This window comes from Euprymna scolopes, chromosome 1 (assembly GCF_053919585.1).
Source record: "Euprymna scolopes isolate OS-2025 chromosome 1, ASM5391958v1, whole genome shotgun sequence".
Lineage (NCBI taxonomy): Eukaryota > Metazoa > Mollusca > Cephalopoda > Sepiida > Sepiolidae > Euprymna > Euprymna scolopes.
Genome location: NC_136482.1, coordinates 179,045,090 through 179,062,196, shown reverse-complemented (window position 1 = coordinate 179,062,196; position 17,107 = coordinate 179,045,090). Strand labels below are relative to the sequence as shown.

At 36.9% G+C, this 17,107-nt stretch overlaps 1 pseudogene; it reads left to right on the top strand.

The window, feature by feature from the left end:
• The first annotated feature begins 12,822 nt into the window (after window positions 1-12,822).
• On the top strand, window positions 12,823-12,929 carry LOC145284769 (U2 spliceosomal RNA; annotated as a pseudogene).
• The last annotated feature ends 4,178 nt before the right edge of the window (window positions 12,930-17,107 follow it).

Sequence of the window (17,107 nt, the reverse complement as noted above, 5' to 3'; positions counted from 1 at the left end):
GTGTTTCTACTATTGAGGGGAGATAATTTCAGCTTTTATTTAAGAGTCATCGAGCGTTTTGCATAACAGCGAGTATCGGATTTGGTTTAGTATTGTTCGTTGCAGAACCATCTAGGAAGAGGCAATTGTTATATAATTAAGATCGCTTTGCGTCCGAGTGCATACTTTGGCTGGTAAGTACCAAACTGGATAGGAATGAACTCTAATGCATGTCAGAGGTAGAAATGTATAGATGTTTAGTGATGACTGTTAAGCGGTTAGCGTGTGAAAGTAAGGAGCTTGAGGCTAAGGATTCCACTACTAAGGCGTATGTATAATGTAGGGTTTTAGTGGCAGCTAGAGAGTGGGGGAGCAGATTGTTAGCTTTCAAGGGTCGGGGTTATTCATTTACAGAATACAGTAAAGTTTCATTTGGATTTAGAGTTTACAGTATTGTTTTAGCTTGGGAGAAAGGAATAAAATCTTAACTTCTTTTCCCCTATTTTGCATGCAGGTTGGACATAGGCAGTCGTCTTGGAGGTAAAGAGAAAAAATTATTTCGTCGTGATTTATAGGCAGTCGTTAAGGTTGGGGACAAAATTTTATCTATTCAGAAGAAAGTCCTAGTGACGCAGCTAAGATCACTGTAGATTTCAGTTACAATTTTAGTACAGTTAATTATAAGCTATATCCAGAGGTTAAGTAGAGAAATAAACAAGGCCTCTTTATTAATACTAGCGAGCATAAGGTAATTGTAGATATTAAGTATATTACTTAAATAAAATTCTTCTGACTTCTACGGTAGAAAAAATAAATCCACGTTTGTGTTAATTTCGGAAAATTTATCCTGCCTAATGGTATTTTATCTCTAGCCTTAGAGCGTGGAATTATTTAAGCTGGAAGAGAACGTGGCTGAGTTTTGCTTGGGGTGAGAGAATTTAAAAAGCTAAGCAGAGAAAACAAGACAAATGCATATATAAATTAAAATACACATAATTACAAAATCAAATCAGAAATTTAAAAGAGAAGAAATAACAAAGTATTTTTTAGGACTAGGATGATTTAGGATAATACTTAACTTGCTCCACGCACGACAACACTTACAGTATCACGGCTAACCAAATTTGGAGGCGGGGGGGGGGGAGTGATTTCTTGGACTGGATATTGTGTGTGTTTGTTCTATTTTTATCTTCCGAATTCTACGCACATGCGTGTATATGTTAATTTTTTTGTTTGTTTTTACTTTAGTTCTTCTAGCTTCGAAGGTAGATAAAATAAATCCATGTTTGTTATAATTTCGGAAAATTTATCCGGCCTAATGGTATTTTATCTCTAGCCTTAGTACAGAGGGTGGAATTATTTAAGCTAGAAGAGAACGTGGTTGAGTTTTGCTTGGGGTGGGAGAATTTAAAATGCTAAGCAGAGAAAACAAGACAAAATGCATATATAAATTAAAATACACATAGTATTAATATTATTATTATTTTTTTTATTAATATTATTATTTTTTTTATTCTTATTATATGAATCTCCGATGTTTTAGGTGGCCTTCAGACCTCTGCAATTGTAGGTACCACCAACATCCTTAGAAAAACACTTGATCTTTGAAACTCCGGATTTGAAGCCGGGATTAAGAGAAATCCTCTGGAAATAAATCTCATCTCTTTCCAGAGAGACGTTGATAAACGAAATCAGAATTATTATTATTATTATTATTATTATTATTATTATTATTATTATTATTATTATTATTTTTTTATTTTTTTATTTTAAAGCCAAATTACAACGCAAATAAACAAACATTTATGTAAAAAAATATGGAGACATAAATTTATTAAACATTTGAATAATACTGAGCCCTATATCATTATTATTTATCTTGAGGTATATTTTTTTATAGTTTAAACGTATATTATTTTAAAGGAAAAAAAAAGGTGTGATAACGAATAGAAATTAAAATACACTTTTAAAATATTTTTCTTCTAATTCAATGTTTCAAAAAACACAAATTAGACAAAATGGGGTTAATAAGGATTGGAGTAGAGAAAATAACATTTATTTGTTTAAAATCAATATTTCGACGTGAACACTACTCGCGATCATGCCTTTTCTCCCGGATATTAGAAAATATCACGATTGAAAAAAAAAAAACAATGGAGTTTTACTATTAATTTCTGTTTTCGTCTTTACACCATGGCACTGAAAAGAAAAAAATATTCAGCGGAAGACGTATCACGGCGAAGTATTAGTTTTATAAAAAATGAATTATTTATTGAATTAAACAAATAATTATTTTACAAAATTGTATTGTATTTTAGCTTATAAACGTACAATATATGTATTTGATTTTAAAATATCATATATACGGAGAGAAACGATAAAATTATCGGCCCAGAAAAGACGGCATGATTCCATTTCCATTTGAGGTTAAACCGGTTTTCTTTTTTTGTTGTTGCAGAGCTTCTACTAGTTGACCAGTAGTGTATAAATCCGAAGGAGCGATAGGAGCCTTATATCATGTTTGAAAGTGAAATAATGTTAAACGAACGAGATCGGCGATGTGCCGTTATACAACTCATGCTCTCTACCGATCCAAGTTATGACAACAGGACCATTGCCAGCACCCTAAAAATTCAAATTCGAACGGTTCAATGCTTGAGAGCACAGCTCAACGCATGGGACTACCCACGGTTATGGTCTTTTGTTGTGGTTTTAAGTAAGGGTCACATCATGCAACTTCACATCTTCGAAGTCGGCTTGAAAGTCAACATCTAAGCGTACCTGGATTTGCTGAAGAGCGTGATCATCCTCTGGTGCAATCAGGTGACGCTTGCAAATCCTGGGTGGGGCAGGAGGACTCGGCGCCGGCCTACAAGTCCAAATAGACCGACGCTTGGCTTCAGAAGGAGTTCCACGACTTTGTACACGTCTCTCAGTGGCTCTTCCCGCCACTCCCCCGACCTGAATCCGCTGGATTACTTCGTTTGGTCATACGTTGAGAACATCACCTACATAACCTCCCACAACACCAAAGCCAGCCTGATCGAGTATTCGCCGAGCTTCCACCAGTCTTGTGGAAAAGGCATGCTCCCATTTCCGAACCCATATCGAGGCGGTCATTGGGGGCTGAAGGTGGCTACATTGAATAGATATCAGTTCTACTACATAATCAATTTATCTTTCTACCCCCTATATATATGCTATTACTATGCTATTTAAATTTTTTTTTTACTTTCTTTGTTCCCTTCTAGTGAAAGAAAAGAAAAGATAAAGATCTACTGGTGAGAAGTAACAGACGACGTAATTGAAAGAAGATGTGTAAGAAGTAGATCACGTGATACAAATTTATATATATATTTTTTTTTTTAATTACATATTCACCCCAAGCAAGGCACATTGTCACTTTGTTGTAGGGGGCTACTATCAGGGACATAAGCATCAGGGGTACTGTGTAGGAGGTTGGGCAGCAAGATGTCGGTTCACGTTGCACTTGAACTACTGCATGTCGGTGCAGTCGGGGAAGCCGGGGCCCGGAAGGGAATTCCAAAGTCTAGCTGTTCTGGGGAAGAAACTACTCTATTGCATCTAGGGATCTCTACAGTGAAGGAGTGGGATTTAGCTGCTTGTCGGGTTTGTCAGTGGGTATTTACGTCGAGGGGGCACAAGTACTTGCAGTTCGTCAGAACATTCACCGTTAAAATACTTGTAGAACAGGAAGAGGGATGCAACATTTCGTCGATGTGACAGAGGCTGAAGTTTAGCTGACAGTTCAGGACCTATCAGATTGGTGAATCTCTTTTGAACCTTGTCTAGGAGCGAGAGACTAGCAGCAGAAGCACCAGCCCAAATATGACAACAATACTCCATACATGGGCGAATAATGGGCTTATAGAGGTATAGGATACTTTCAGGCGTTAATAGCTTTCTAGCACGGTAGAGAGAACCCACCTTCTTCGCAGCGGTTCTGGCAATGTTCTCAATGTAATTATTCCAACTCATGTTTCCTGTGAACGTTACACCGATGAGTTTAAAAGATATACTTTCAGATAAAGAGTCTTTGGCCATTGCTATTGGCGGTAGGGAAGGTTTCTTGTAATTATTGAAGGAAACACGTTTAGTCTTGGCAGCATTGAAGGTGACCATCTATTTTTGTTCCCATTCCACTACGGATCGGAGGTCTTCCTCTAGTGTTTCTGTCGTTTCTTTAGATATGTGTTCATTTGTTTTCCTGTCGTGTCTGTTATAGAGTGTGGTGTCATCAGCATACATACCCATCTCACAAACAATTTTGTCAGGGAGGTCATTAGGAATAACAGAGGTCCAAGGATAGACCCCTGAGGCACTCCCGCATTTATATCATATTGCTTAGATGTACGCCCGTCAAGGACCTGGATTTTTCTCTTATCTAAGAAGGATCTAATTATGTTATGTATTCTTTCAGTGATGCTGTATGATCTGATTTTCTTGAGAAGACCCTCATGCCATACCCTGTCAAACGCCTTAGATATATCTAGAGCTACCGCTCTACCCCCTCACTTTGTCCAGTGATTGGTATATACTTTCTGACATTACAGTTAGGATGTCTGCTGTGGAACGGGCTTGCCTAAATCCATATTGTTTGTCAGTCAGAAGTTTAGCATCTATAAGGTGATGGGCTAGAGTTTGGTTAATTATTGTCTCAAATATTTTGGCGAAAAGTGGGAGGAGGCTAATGGGGCGATAATTTACTGGGTCAGTTCTTTCGCCAGAATTCTTGACAACTGGCACTGCAGAAGTAGTTTTCCAGCATGCAAGAAAGCAAGATTTGTATAAAGTTTGGAGAGAACTGGAGCTACTTCGGCGGCGCTCTTTTTTAATAGCACAGCCGGGATGAGATCAGGTCCACATGCTTTTGCAGTGTCAAGCTTTCTTATGATAGCATGCACCTGAGCAGGGGTGATTTTCAGATCGTCTAGTGTGGCGTCTGTCTGCAAAAGAAAGTCAGCAGAGTCCAGTGTGGAGTTGGAGGCACACCATCTGGCAAGTATGTTAACTTTCTCAGTTGCTGAGCAAACAACCTCATGATTGTTAGATAGTGGGGGAATAGTTGATTGCCCATTACTTACTACACTGTTGTAGGTTTTCCAGAAGTCTCGGGTTCCTAATTTCTGTGCTTCTATGCGTTTTTGAGTGGTTTCAGTAAATTCTCTCTTAGCTGTCGCTATTTCTTCCTTACAGTTATTTCTGGCTTCTATGTACTTCTGTCTGTTTGAACTGGACTTATGTCGGTTAAATTTGCGGTACGCATGCTGCCTTTGCGCTATGGAAGCTTCACAAGTTGAAGTGAACAATTTGGGAGAGTGGGGTTTGCTATAGAATTTGAGTGTGGGAACATGTGCTCCAATGTCAGTTTTGAACCATTCAGTAGTCTCATTTGCGCAATGTTCAGCAGGAAGTGAAAAGATATTTTGCTATGGACCGGCCCTGATGAGGTCCCTGATGACTTCCCAGTCAGCCTTTTTATAATATCTCGTTGTTTTGAGCAGTGGCTCTTCAGTTTTGGCTCTAAAGTTTATGGCGATTTCAACCATTACCACTGCCTGATCGGCGTTCCCAAGAGGGCTGTGGGCATTCGTTACACAGTCATCGGGCATTGTGGTCAGAAACAGATCTAGAAGCGATGCATATTGGTCTTTCTGGTCTGGGAAACGGGTTGGAAACGTAACCATCTGTTATAGGGAATGAGATATAGAGAAGTTATATGTTGTGGTACCAGCTGCGTCTGTGTGAGTAGAAAATCCAAGCCAGTTGCTGTGGTGGACATTGAAGTCACCAAATACATGCACTTGTGCGCTAGTGACGAGGGAAAGTGCTGTATCTATGCTGTCAGAAACTTTGTTTATTAGGGTACAGTCCTGGGTCGAGGGAGAGTGGTAGAGAAAATAAAAGTAGCTAATATTATGTTGCATGTTAAGGCTTGATCGTCCGATTCTAGTTTAGTTTCTCTAGTCAAGGGGAGGGTGTTACGAATGTAGATTCCAAGCCCATGCATATGTCTGTCAGAGTCCTTACGGCAGAGTGGGAGGTATCCAGGCATGTTAAAGTAGTTAGAGGGGATGGAGGAGTGTAGGTTAGTCTCACTTAGTGCTAAGATATCCGGGGTATTTGTTAGGAGAAATGCTTCAACATCATTTAAATTAGTTCTAAGGCCACGGATGTTCGTAAATGCGAGCCTCAAGGGAGAAGGCAGGTTGTTTTTGTTTGAGCTTTAGCCTGGTTTTAACGTAATTTTTTTATTCAAACTTAAACTCGACGAACTAATAAAAATTTCTAGTGTAATTATTTATTCAAACTTAAACTCGACGTAATTTTTTATTCAAACTTAAACTCGACGAACTAATAAAAGTTTTTAGCGTAATTTTTTATTTAAACTTAAACTCGACGTAATTTTTTATTCAAACTTAAACTCGACGAACTAATAAAAGTTTTTAGCGTAATTTTTTATTTAAACTTAAACTCGACGTAATTTTTTATTCAAACTTAAACTCGACGAACCAATAAAAATTATTTCAAGCGCGAATAAAACATAAACAAATCCATTTAAAATCTCAAACGTGACCGACCGACAAAACATTTTGTTACAGTCTGACGACCGGATGTAGCTCATTAAACATTTGGACCCCATTTAAAATATGATACGTCCATTCTGAATACTTGTGTGCTTTATGATAAAAAATATCAATTCTCTGGTGCTACTAGATCAGGCTGTTTGAAGGTATCGGCTTCCTGAGTTAAATAGACTTTACACGTTATTGTTTTCCTTTGTAAAACTCAATCAGGTACAAAAAAATCAATTTTCCTCTACAAAACAACTAAACCAAAAGCCACCAATATTTTGAACGTGGAGCATGAAATCCTTTGCGAAAATAGTTGAAGTCGAAAAGAGTTGATATGTCGTAAAACAAAACAACCAAACCAAACACTATGAATAAATATTTGAAGATAAAAACAACTTGAGACCTAAAAACATTTTCTAAAATTACTTGATTCTACATTCAATACCGTCAAAAGGGTTGATATCCCGTAAAATAAAGCAATCAATCTTAACTAGCATAATTTCACAATATATTTTATATCAAACAAAAGCACGACAGATCAACTGAAAATATGACTTCTTAAAAAGTTTGGATGTATCTATATTAAGATACGTCTATTTGATCTATACGTGTAACTTTAGCGTGACAGTCCAACGATGGGCAGATAGTTTCATACAGATTTCAAACTGACTCGTGACAAACTGGCGGATTGACCAACCCAGTTATGAATTGACAGACAGAGCCTCCTAGGGAAATGCTCGGCTCTTTCAAATGAATTAATATTTTACTTTTTCCAATAAATGAAACAGTAGTAATAAATATTAAACGTATAAACAACGAAAATAGAAATAAATTTTATGAAAACAAAATAGTCCCCCAAAAGACACACGCACGAGCACACACAGCCAGAGGCGGGAATAACGCTTCCAACACAATTAGATACATCATAAAACAGCTTGCTAGACACATCACACAAACATATAACTAACTATACATCATTACATATATACGACAATGCCTGGTTACTTTACAGGGAAGGAAATCTATTTAAGTAAATTTTTTTTGTGTATTTTTTGTTACAATAAAGTTTTATCGCTTTTGTTTTTTTTATTCTGAAATATTCAATGAAAACGAAAAAGAACGAAAAAAATGTTTAAATTAGCAAACGTACAGACCGCATTGTAATCAGTGGGAAAATTCCTTTTGTATTTCGAGGCGAGCGAAACATTTTTGATGAATTAAAGTTTAACTAACTTGCGGCAAAAGAAATGGCGGTAACCGTAAAAAGCGCGGCAGTAAACGTTTTGGCGCGAACAGAAAGCGGGGTGGTGGTGAGGAGAGTTGGAGGGAATTGCAAGATGGCTGATGTGAACACGTGCAGAACATTTCACCGGGTATTGCAATTAGAATTGAAAGGGGAATTTTCATTTTTGGTTGATTCGTATCATATTTTCGCTAGAGAGAACAACTAACTGAAATAAAGGACGTAATACGTTTAAAATGACGTTAAATGATATTCTAATTTCGAAATATATAGATTGGTAGATATGAATAGAATTCGCACACAGAATATATATATATATATATATATATATATATATATATAGATAGATAGATGGATAGATAGATGGATAGATAGATACATATATATATATATATATATATATATATATATATACACACACACACATATATATATATATAGATAGATCAATGTATACACACAGATATAATTTATATATATATATATAATTCATATTTTTTTAATATTTAAATTTCATTAAAAAAAACTATTTCAAAACAAAAACAATATTATTTAAACAAAATAATTTCCATATATTTCTGCCTATGTACTGAATAGCAAAACTATATCAAACCACACTTAATATTTTGTTAATATCCAAATATTTTCCTAGTGGTTTTCCTCTCAGGAGATGAGCCTAGATCGAAAAACCTTGGATTAAGGAAATTACTTTGAATTATATTCTTTGTTCGAATAATATTTTTTTTTGTTTCGAGAAATTATATTTTCCTTAATGAAATTTAAATATAAAAAAAACTATAAATTTTATTTTGCTCTATCTAGTATATTGAGCAATTCTTAGTTGGGATTGTCTTATATAAAAATATTACCTCCCAAAAATATCTTGTAAGATTTGACACTACATGATTCAATAATCAGTGATCCAATACATGTCATTATTCTGATATATATATATATATATATATATATATATATATATATATATATATATATATAGATAGATAGATAGATAGATAGAGAGAGAGAGAGAGAGAGAGCATGGATGAAAAAATAACAGAAGTAAATAAACATAAATTTATATGCAAATAAATATTTGACATTATAAACCAACATGAAGTGGAATAAGTACAAAGCAGAGAATACCGAGTTTGTCGCAAAGAAGGTAAACTCCTTCTACCTAACTAGAAAACTTCTACCACTTTAAAAAAAAAACAAAAAAAAACACGAACTACAATGTAGAACGGCTCAAGTCCTTAAGCAAGTTTTGACATGATTCTACGTTTACCTATGAGTTGACTGCGATTGTTGACAAGCCCACTCGCGTACATGATTCTAGCGGACATTTTGCAAGCTTTTGTGATCTTTTCCTGAATACTTGTCTCGAATGGTGCATATCTACTGTTCCATCATAACTGGGATTTTCTAATCACTCCAATAATATCAAATTAAGGGAAACCGTTCAATTGCACAATCTATCCATACTGAGGGTTTGGTTTGGAATAACTTTACTTCTTTCATCTCCTTTGTTGCCTGTAATATATGAGATTAGTTAACCAGTGAATTAATTTCCGAGAATTATAAAAAATAATAGACAGGTTGATGGAGAAATGTAAGACTTCGACTCCAATCATCATTATTAGCGTGTATGTACTTGAAGTATGTTATAAGATGTTAAAAAAAAACAACCAAAGAAAAGAGAGGCAGTCTCGTTCAACATATATTGGTATGCACATACCCATTCCCTGTGTGGCATAGTTTCTCGTTACTTTTGAACGCGAGACGTTTAAAATGCCAGGTTGATATCTGACATGGTTCAGCCTTATCTTTTCGAGATAATGCCCTCTTTTTCCTTTGTTGGGGAGTGATTGTATCACGATAAAAATATCGGTTTCTAATCTGCTACGTAATCAATTTAGAGGTAAACTTTTTGTCAAGCAAACTTGTAACCATTTCTCTCCCCCTATTAGGTTCTTGAGGAATTTAATTTTTATCTAGTCTGTTTGGGTTCTAGGGATTGAACGCTTGTAATGAGGTGAAGTGTTTTTATGCTTAGCTTATCTTAAAGTCATTACGTTTCTCTCTGTTTTTTTCTTATCCACCCATCCATCCAGCGCGGCCGTGGCCGAGATTGGACTCACTACACGAGTTTGTAGTGTTATTCAAATCTTGTCGGTTGCTGAATACTTGATGTTTCACCAGAGCTATCAAGGATATTTTTTTATCGTCATGCCATCACGAGACGAAGTGCCTACCACGGATTAAGAAAGTCCATCTACCCTCGAGAGAAAATAGACCGCGCCAGTTTCTCGACCTAGTATTATACCTCTACAAATCCTTACAAAGAAACGCTTTACTATTTTTAATCGCGTGCAAGCGACTCTATAAGTCACTCCGTCGGTCGGTCGGTCGGTCTGTCCGTAACACTTTTGTGCTTGGCCTTTTTGGTTAAGATCAAAGGTCTGTTGTTAAGAGATGCTGTTCTTAGCTTTTTAAGCTTTTCTTGGCCCTTTGGTCAAGATGACAGTGTAGTATCTGTTCCGGCAGATGCTGCACTTAAGATGATTTGTACCGGTCAATGGAGGGGAAACCCTCTATACTGGGACAATTATTATTTTTGGTAACCAGAGTGCCCCCTTTTTGCCTACTTTTAGGGGAGCTGGTTTTTACCTCACATTAAAAACGGCCTTGTGCCTAATTTGCTCAGTGGGGGAGCAAATAAACACCATCTGTTCCGGCAGATACTGCACTTAAGATAGTTTGTACCAGTCAATGGAGGGGAAGCCCTCTATACTGGGACAATTATTATTTTTGGTAACCAGAGTGACCCCTTTTAGGGGAGCTGGTTTTTACCTCACATTAAAAACGGCCTTGTGCCTAATTTGCTCAGTGGGGAGCAAATAAATACCATCTGTTCCGGCAGATACTGCAAGCTATGACAAGCAAAGACCAGATGTGGGGGTAACCCCACATGCCTGACCTTTAACCAGCTCCCATTTCCCACCTCTCGGGAGCTGGTCCCCTTTTTCCCTTCCCCCTCCCTTCACTCTTCACATAAAAATTGGCCTTGTGCCTAATTTGCTCGGTGGGGGAGCAAATAAATACCATCTGTTCCGGCAGATACTGCAAGCAAAGACCAGATGTGGGGAAAACCCCACATGCCTGACCTTTAACCAGCTCCCATTTCCCACCTCTCGGGAGCTGGTCCCCTTTTTCCCTTCCCCCTCCCTTCACTCATCACATTAAAAATTGGCCTTGTGCCTAATTTGCTCGGTAGGGGAGCAAATAAATACCATCTGTTCCGGCAGATACTGCAAGCTATGACTAGCTATGACAAGCTATGACTAGCAAAGACCAGATGTGGGGGCAACCTCACATGCCTGACCATTAACCAGCTCCCATTTCCCACCTCTCGGGAGCTGGTCCCCTTTTTCCCTTCCCCCTCCCTTCACTCCTCACATTAAAAATCGGCCTTGTGCCTAATTTGCTCGGTGGGGGAGCAAATAAATACCATCTGTTCCGGCAGATACTGCAAGCAAAGACCATATGTGGGGGCAACTCCACATATAAGACCTTGGTCAATGTAGGGGCAACCTTTATACCAATTGTCACTATCCAGCTCCCCTACTCCCCGGGGAGTTGGTCCCCATTTCCCCTTCACTCCTCACTTTAAAAATCGGCCTTGTGCCTAATTTGCTCGGTGGGGGAGCAAATAAATACCATCTGTTCCGGCAGATACTGCAAGCTATGACTAGCTATGACTAGCAAAGACCAGATGTGGGGGCAACCCCACATGTCTGACCTTTAACCAGCTCCAATTTCCCACCTCTCGGGAGCTGGTCCCCTTTTTCCCTTCCCTCTCCCTTCACTCCTCACATTAAAAATCGGCCTTGTGCCTAATTTGCTCGGTGGGGGAGCAAATAAATACCATCTGTTCCGGCAGATACTGCAAGCTATGACTAGCTATGACTAGCAAAGACCAGATGTGGGGGCAACCGCACATGCCTGACCATTAACCAGCTCCCATTTCCCACCTCTCGGGAGCTGGTCCCCTTTTTCCCTTCCCCCTCCCTTCACTCCTCACATTAAAAATCGGCCTTGTGCCTAATTTGCTCGGTGGGGGAGCAAATAAATACCATCTGTTCCGGCAGATACTGCAAGCAAAGACCATATGTGGGGGCAACTCCACATATAAGACCTTGGTCAATGTAGGGGCAACCTTTATACCAATTGTCACTATCCAGCTCCCCTACTCCCCGGGGAGTTGGTCCCCATTTCCCCTTCACTCCTCACTTTAAAAATCGGCCTTGTGCCTAATTTTCTCGGTGGGGGAGCAAATAAATACCATCTGTTCCGGCAGATACTGCAAGCTATGACTAGCTATGACTAGCAAAGACCAGATGTGGGGGCAACCCCACATGTCTGACCTTTAACCAGCTCCAATTTCCCACCTCTCGGGAGCTGGTCCCCTTTTTCCCTTCCCTCTCCCTTCACTCCTCACATTAAAAATCGGCCTTGTGCCTAATTTGCTCGGTGGGGGAGCAAATAAATACCATCTGTTCCGGCAGATACTGCAAGCAAAGACCATATGTGGGGGCAACCCCACATATAAGACCTTGGTCAATGTAGGGGAAACCCTTTATACCAATTGTCACTATCCAGCTCCCCTACTCCCCGGGGAGTTAGTCCCCATTTCCCCTTCACTCCTCACATTAAAAATCGGCCTTGTGCCTAATTTGCTCGGTGAGGGACCAAATAAATACAGCTTTTCTTGGCCTTTTGGCCAAGATCAAAGTGTAGTATCTATTCCGGCAGATACTGCAAGCAAAGACCATATGTGGGGCAACCCCACATATAAGACCTTGGTCAATGTAGGGGAAACCCTTTATACCAATTGTCACTATCCAGCTTCCCTACGCCCCGGGGAGTTGGCCTCCATTTCCCCTTCACTCCTTACTTTAAAAATCGGCGTTGTGTCTAATTTGCTCGGCGGGGGAACAAATAAATATCCTTTTCTTGGCCTTTTGGCCAAGAGCAAAGTGTATTATCTGTTCTTACTACATGCTGTACTTATGTTTGTAAGTTTGTGATATAAAATGGGGGAATCACTTTTCTCTATTAATTTAATGCAAAATGATCACCCACTTTACAACCAGTCAGTCTCAAAGCCATTCAAGTTATTCTCCAGATCATTCAAGTCGTTTTTGAAGGGTTCCAGTTATTTTTTAAGCATTCAAGTCATTCTTAAGATTATTCAATTCATCCTTAAGGTCATTAAAGTCATTCTAAGTCATTTAGTTTTCATTTATTTATGTCATTTCAGCCCATTTTTCGGTCATTTTAGTTTATCTTTAAGAATTTCATGCCAATCCTATATTCACGCATTCATTCATTACACGAGAGCTCGTGACTAATGGCTATCGGCCTTGTTTATAGTAATATCAGAGGTCTCAGGCGAAACTTTTCATATGTTCAGTCCTTTTTCTTGAGCAATTCTCCTCACATCCTTGCTTTTCTTGATAGAAATCTTGGATGTTTATTTGGCTTTTTATGCACTCTCTTTCTTCATTACATGCATCTTCACTCTTAAATCTCATTGGCGTATTTTTATACGTCTGAAGTTTGATGCAATATACTTATTATTTCTTCATTCCCCCCCCCTCCTGAGAATTACTTTTATGTTTCGTTCATCAAATGTAAATAAAATAAATTTGCGCAATTTGCAAACGCTTCTGAAGTGTTAGTCTCTTCATGATAAATCGCTAAATCAAGCTGAACTAGAAATAACCGATAGTTGCCAAATCCGTAATTAAAGAAAATTAGATTTGTTAATTTAAAGTTCGCCGCCTTTAAAAAAAACGCCCTAATCATCCACAGACAGGCTACTTTATTGTATCAAACCACTTTGCTTTGCAACTTTCCTAAAACCTACACATTTAATGATTTTCGAAAAAAAAATTAAATTGTCGTTCAGTTTACAAACAATGCTAATACCTCAGTCAAATGCTGCTGTAAACGTTCGCTGGATATTTCTGTAGCAGACTGCGTGTGAAAATATCAGCAGGAGATGATGGTAGCTGGCTAGCGAAAATATTAGAAGCAGCAGCATGTATGCAAATTAGCACGTGTGCGCAAACTTAATTCACAGGAAAAGCAGATAAAAATATTCCACGTCTGCATAGAAGCAAAGTGCGGGACAGGGAAGGTGGACGTGTAAAGTCGAAGGGGAAAAATGTCTGGCTATGGTAAACATGAGGTCGAGCGAGAGATACCTTTTTTAAAGCACATATGCGTGTGTGAAAAGACTTTGTAAAAAATAATGAAATGGGTTGTTTTGGAAGAACCACGAATAAATGCGTTTCATTTGCAATTTTTAAAAAATGTCGCGTCGGATTTATTTATTTTTGTTTCGCGTTAAGATTTTGTTCCTTAGAAGCGCTGGTTGATTTTGAATTAAATAAGATACGTATTATATACGTTTGAAGCCAGACCCAACGCATTGTTACAAAATAAACAGATGTTTATTTAGTTAGAAATTTTTGTTAAAGTTCATAAATATATTTCGACAACAACAAACGGCTAATTTTTTCCTCCAACAACAACATGAAAAAAAAAACAAACAAAAAAAACAAAAACGATATACTGAAGATGACAATTTCCGTCGAAAAATATTTATGTATTTTAATATAAATTTCTAACTAAATAAACATCTGTTTATTTTGTAACAATGCGTTGGGTCTGGCTTCAAACGTATATAATACGTATCTTATTTAATTCAAACACAACCAACGCTTCTAAGTAACAAAATCTTAACGTGAATCTCGCGTGACCGAACGCGCCGTTTCGAGACTTAAAAAACTATCATAGAAACAAAATTATGGATAATTCTTTGCTCCAACAACAACAACAACAACAACAACAACAACATGACAAAAAAACAAAAACAAAAACAAAAAAGAACAAAGAAAAAAAACAACGATGCTGGTTTCCGTCGAAATATATTTTTGGACTTTAACATAAATTTCTAACAAAATAAACATCTGTTTATTTTGTAACAATACGTTGGGTCTGGCTTCAAACATATATAATACGTATCTTATTTAATTTTTATTTCTTTTTGTTTGTTTTGCGATGGTATCAGACAGCTTAAGAGGTTTAAACTGTAGCGACACAGAAAAAAAAAAGCAACGACCATGTTATATTTCATTTTAATTTACTCTAGAAAAATACCGCGTTTTGTACGATTTTAAACTTCTGGCGCGCAACGAAGCAATCACAACGTTTGAATCGCAACGCTTGAACCAGTTTCTACCAATTTGTGCTGACTTCATCAAATCCGCAATTTAGTCTAACTCTGACTTTACTACAATGAATGTGTGAATGGACAGGCAAGTCGTGTTTTTCATTTTTCTCTTCTTTAGTCAATAAACACTAGCAGTGGGCTTTTCTCAAGAGGCTGACCCGAGGCGCCTCGCTGCATTTCTGAATAAGTTTAGCAGCGATTCTTTCACTTCGCCTTCTTCTCGCCGATTAAATCTTATTTTGCTGAGAACCGAATCACAAGGGAGGTCACTCCGATGGGAAACAGCGCTCTTTATTTTGCTTGTCTCGCAAATAAGAAACGGTAAACAAGTAATCAGCTTGTAATCGTGACAATCATTTTAATAACATTCGCAACTCCGCAGACTTCATTTTACATTATTTCTTATTTAAAAAAAAAAGAAGACTTTCTTTTCTTTTGTTCTTTTCTTCTTCCTTTTCTGTGTTTTTTCTTTCTTTTTGTTATTTCATTCATTCCTTTATTTTCCTTGTCCTTCTTTTGTAAATATGTCTTTTTTTTTTCCTTCTGATCATTTCGTTTCTTTTTTTATTGTTTTCTATATTTCTATTGCCTTTCTGTCTCTTTTGCATTTTCTTTCGGTTTCTTTCATTTTTCTTCCTTTCTTCGGCCATTTCTCGTTCTATTTTTTCTTTATTCAATTCCCTATTATGCTTCTTGTTTTTTATCCAATCTATTTACTCTCTTTTTTTTATTTCTTTCAATTCTTCGTTTTTCTTTCTTAATTTAAAAAAAAATCACGTTCACCCCTAACAAAGCTTATCGTCAATTGGACGAAAGGGTCTAATATTTGGGATCATGTCTATGAAAAGTTAACAAAATGTTAAGTTACATTAAAACTTCTGCATGTCAGTACAGGCAGAGTAGTAGGAAGCAGGAAGGGAATTCCAAAGCCAAGCTGTTCGAGGGAAGAAACTATTAGAGTAGAAAGCATTCTGGCATTTAGGGACCCCAACAGTGAAGGGGTGTGATTTTGTTGTTTATTTTGTTTTCTATTACATTTCTTTTCGTCTAGTGTTATCAGATCAGGCTGTCTGAAGATATCGGCTTACTGAACTAAAACGCACCACACGTTGATGTTATTGTTTTTTTTCTCTCATTTTCCTTAGCAAAACTCAATCATGTTCTGTTAAGTCAAAAAAAAAAAACCAACATTTTTTTTTCTACGAAACAACCAAACTAAACATCATGAACGAATATTTTAAGATATAAAAAAAACTGATGCATTTTTATGCATCTTTTACAAAAATGATTGAACCCGGAAAGGATTGATATGCCGTAAAACAAAGCAACCAAACTAAAAACTTTAAATAAATATTTAGAAAATATAAAGAACTTGAAACAAAAACCTTTTCTTCTAAAATTACGGGATATAACATAAAATAACACCAAAGTGTCCATATGCCGTAAAAATAAAATAAAATAAAATAAACCAAACGAATCATTTATTTCTGGCTTTCTTTATTTTTTCCTTTCTTTTCTTTGTTTTCTTCTTTGTTTTCTTTTTTATACGTTTCCCTTTAATTTCTCTTCTTTCTTTGCTTTTTTAAAAAATATTATTCTATGTATTCTGCTTTTTATATATACTTATTTTTGTTTTACACATTCTTATATTATTCGTTCAATTTTACTGGTTTTCATTTCGTATTTAAATAATATCTCATTCATTTCGTTCTTTCATAATTTTGTGTGCACGCTTGATAGGTTTTTGATCGGTTTATTCTTTCTCTCATTTTGTAACTCATTATTATTCTCGTTCAACGATTCTTAACATCTTCCACTCTATCCTTATTTTTATTAACTTAAAGATGGATCTTTGATTTTTTAGTAACATTAACGAGAATGACTACAGGGAAAGCTTGAATAAAGAACTTGGATGTCTTCAAGTCCAACATAAACAAATTCCTGATAAACCAGCCCCTTTAGTAATCCAATTTATCAAATTTCCATTAC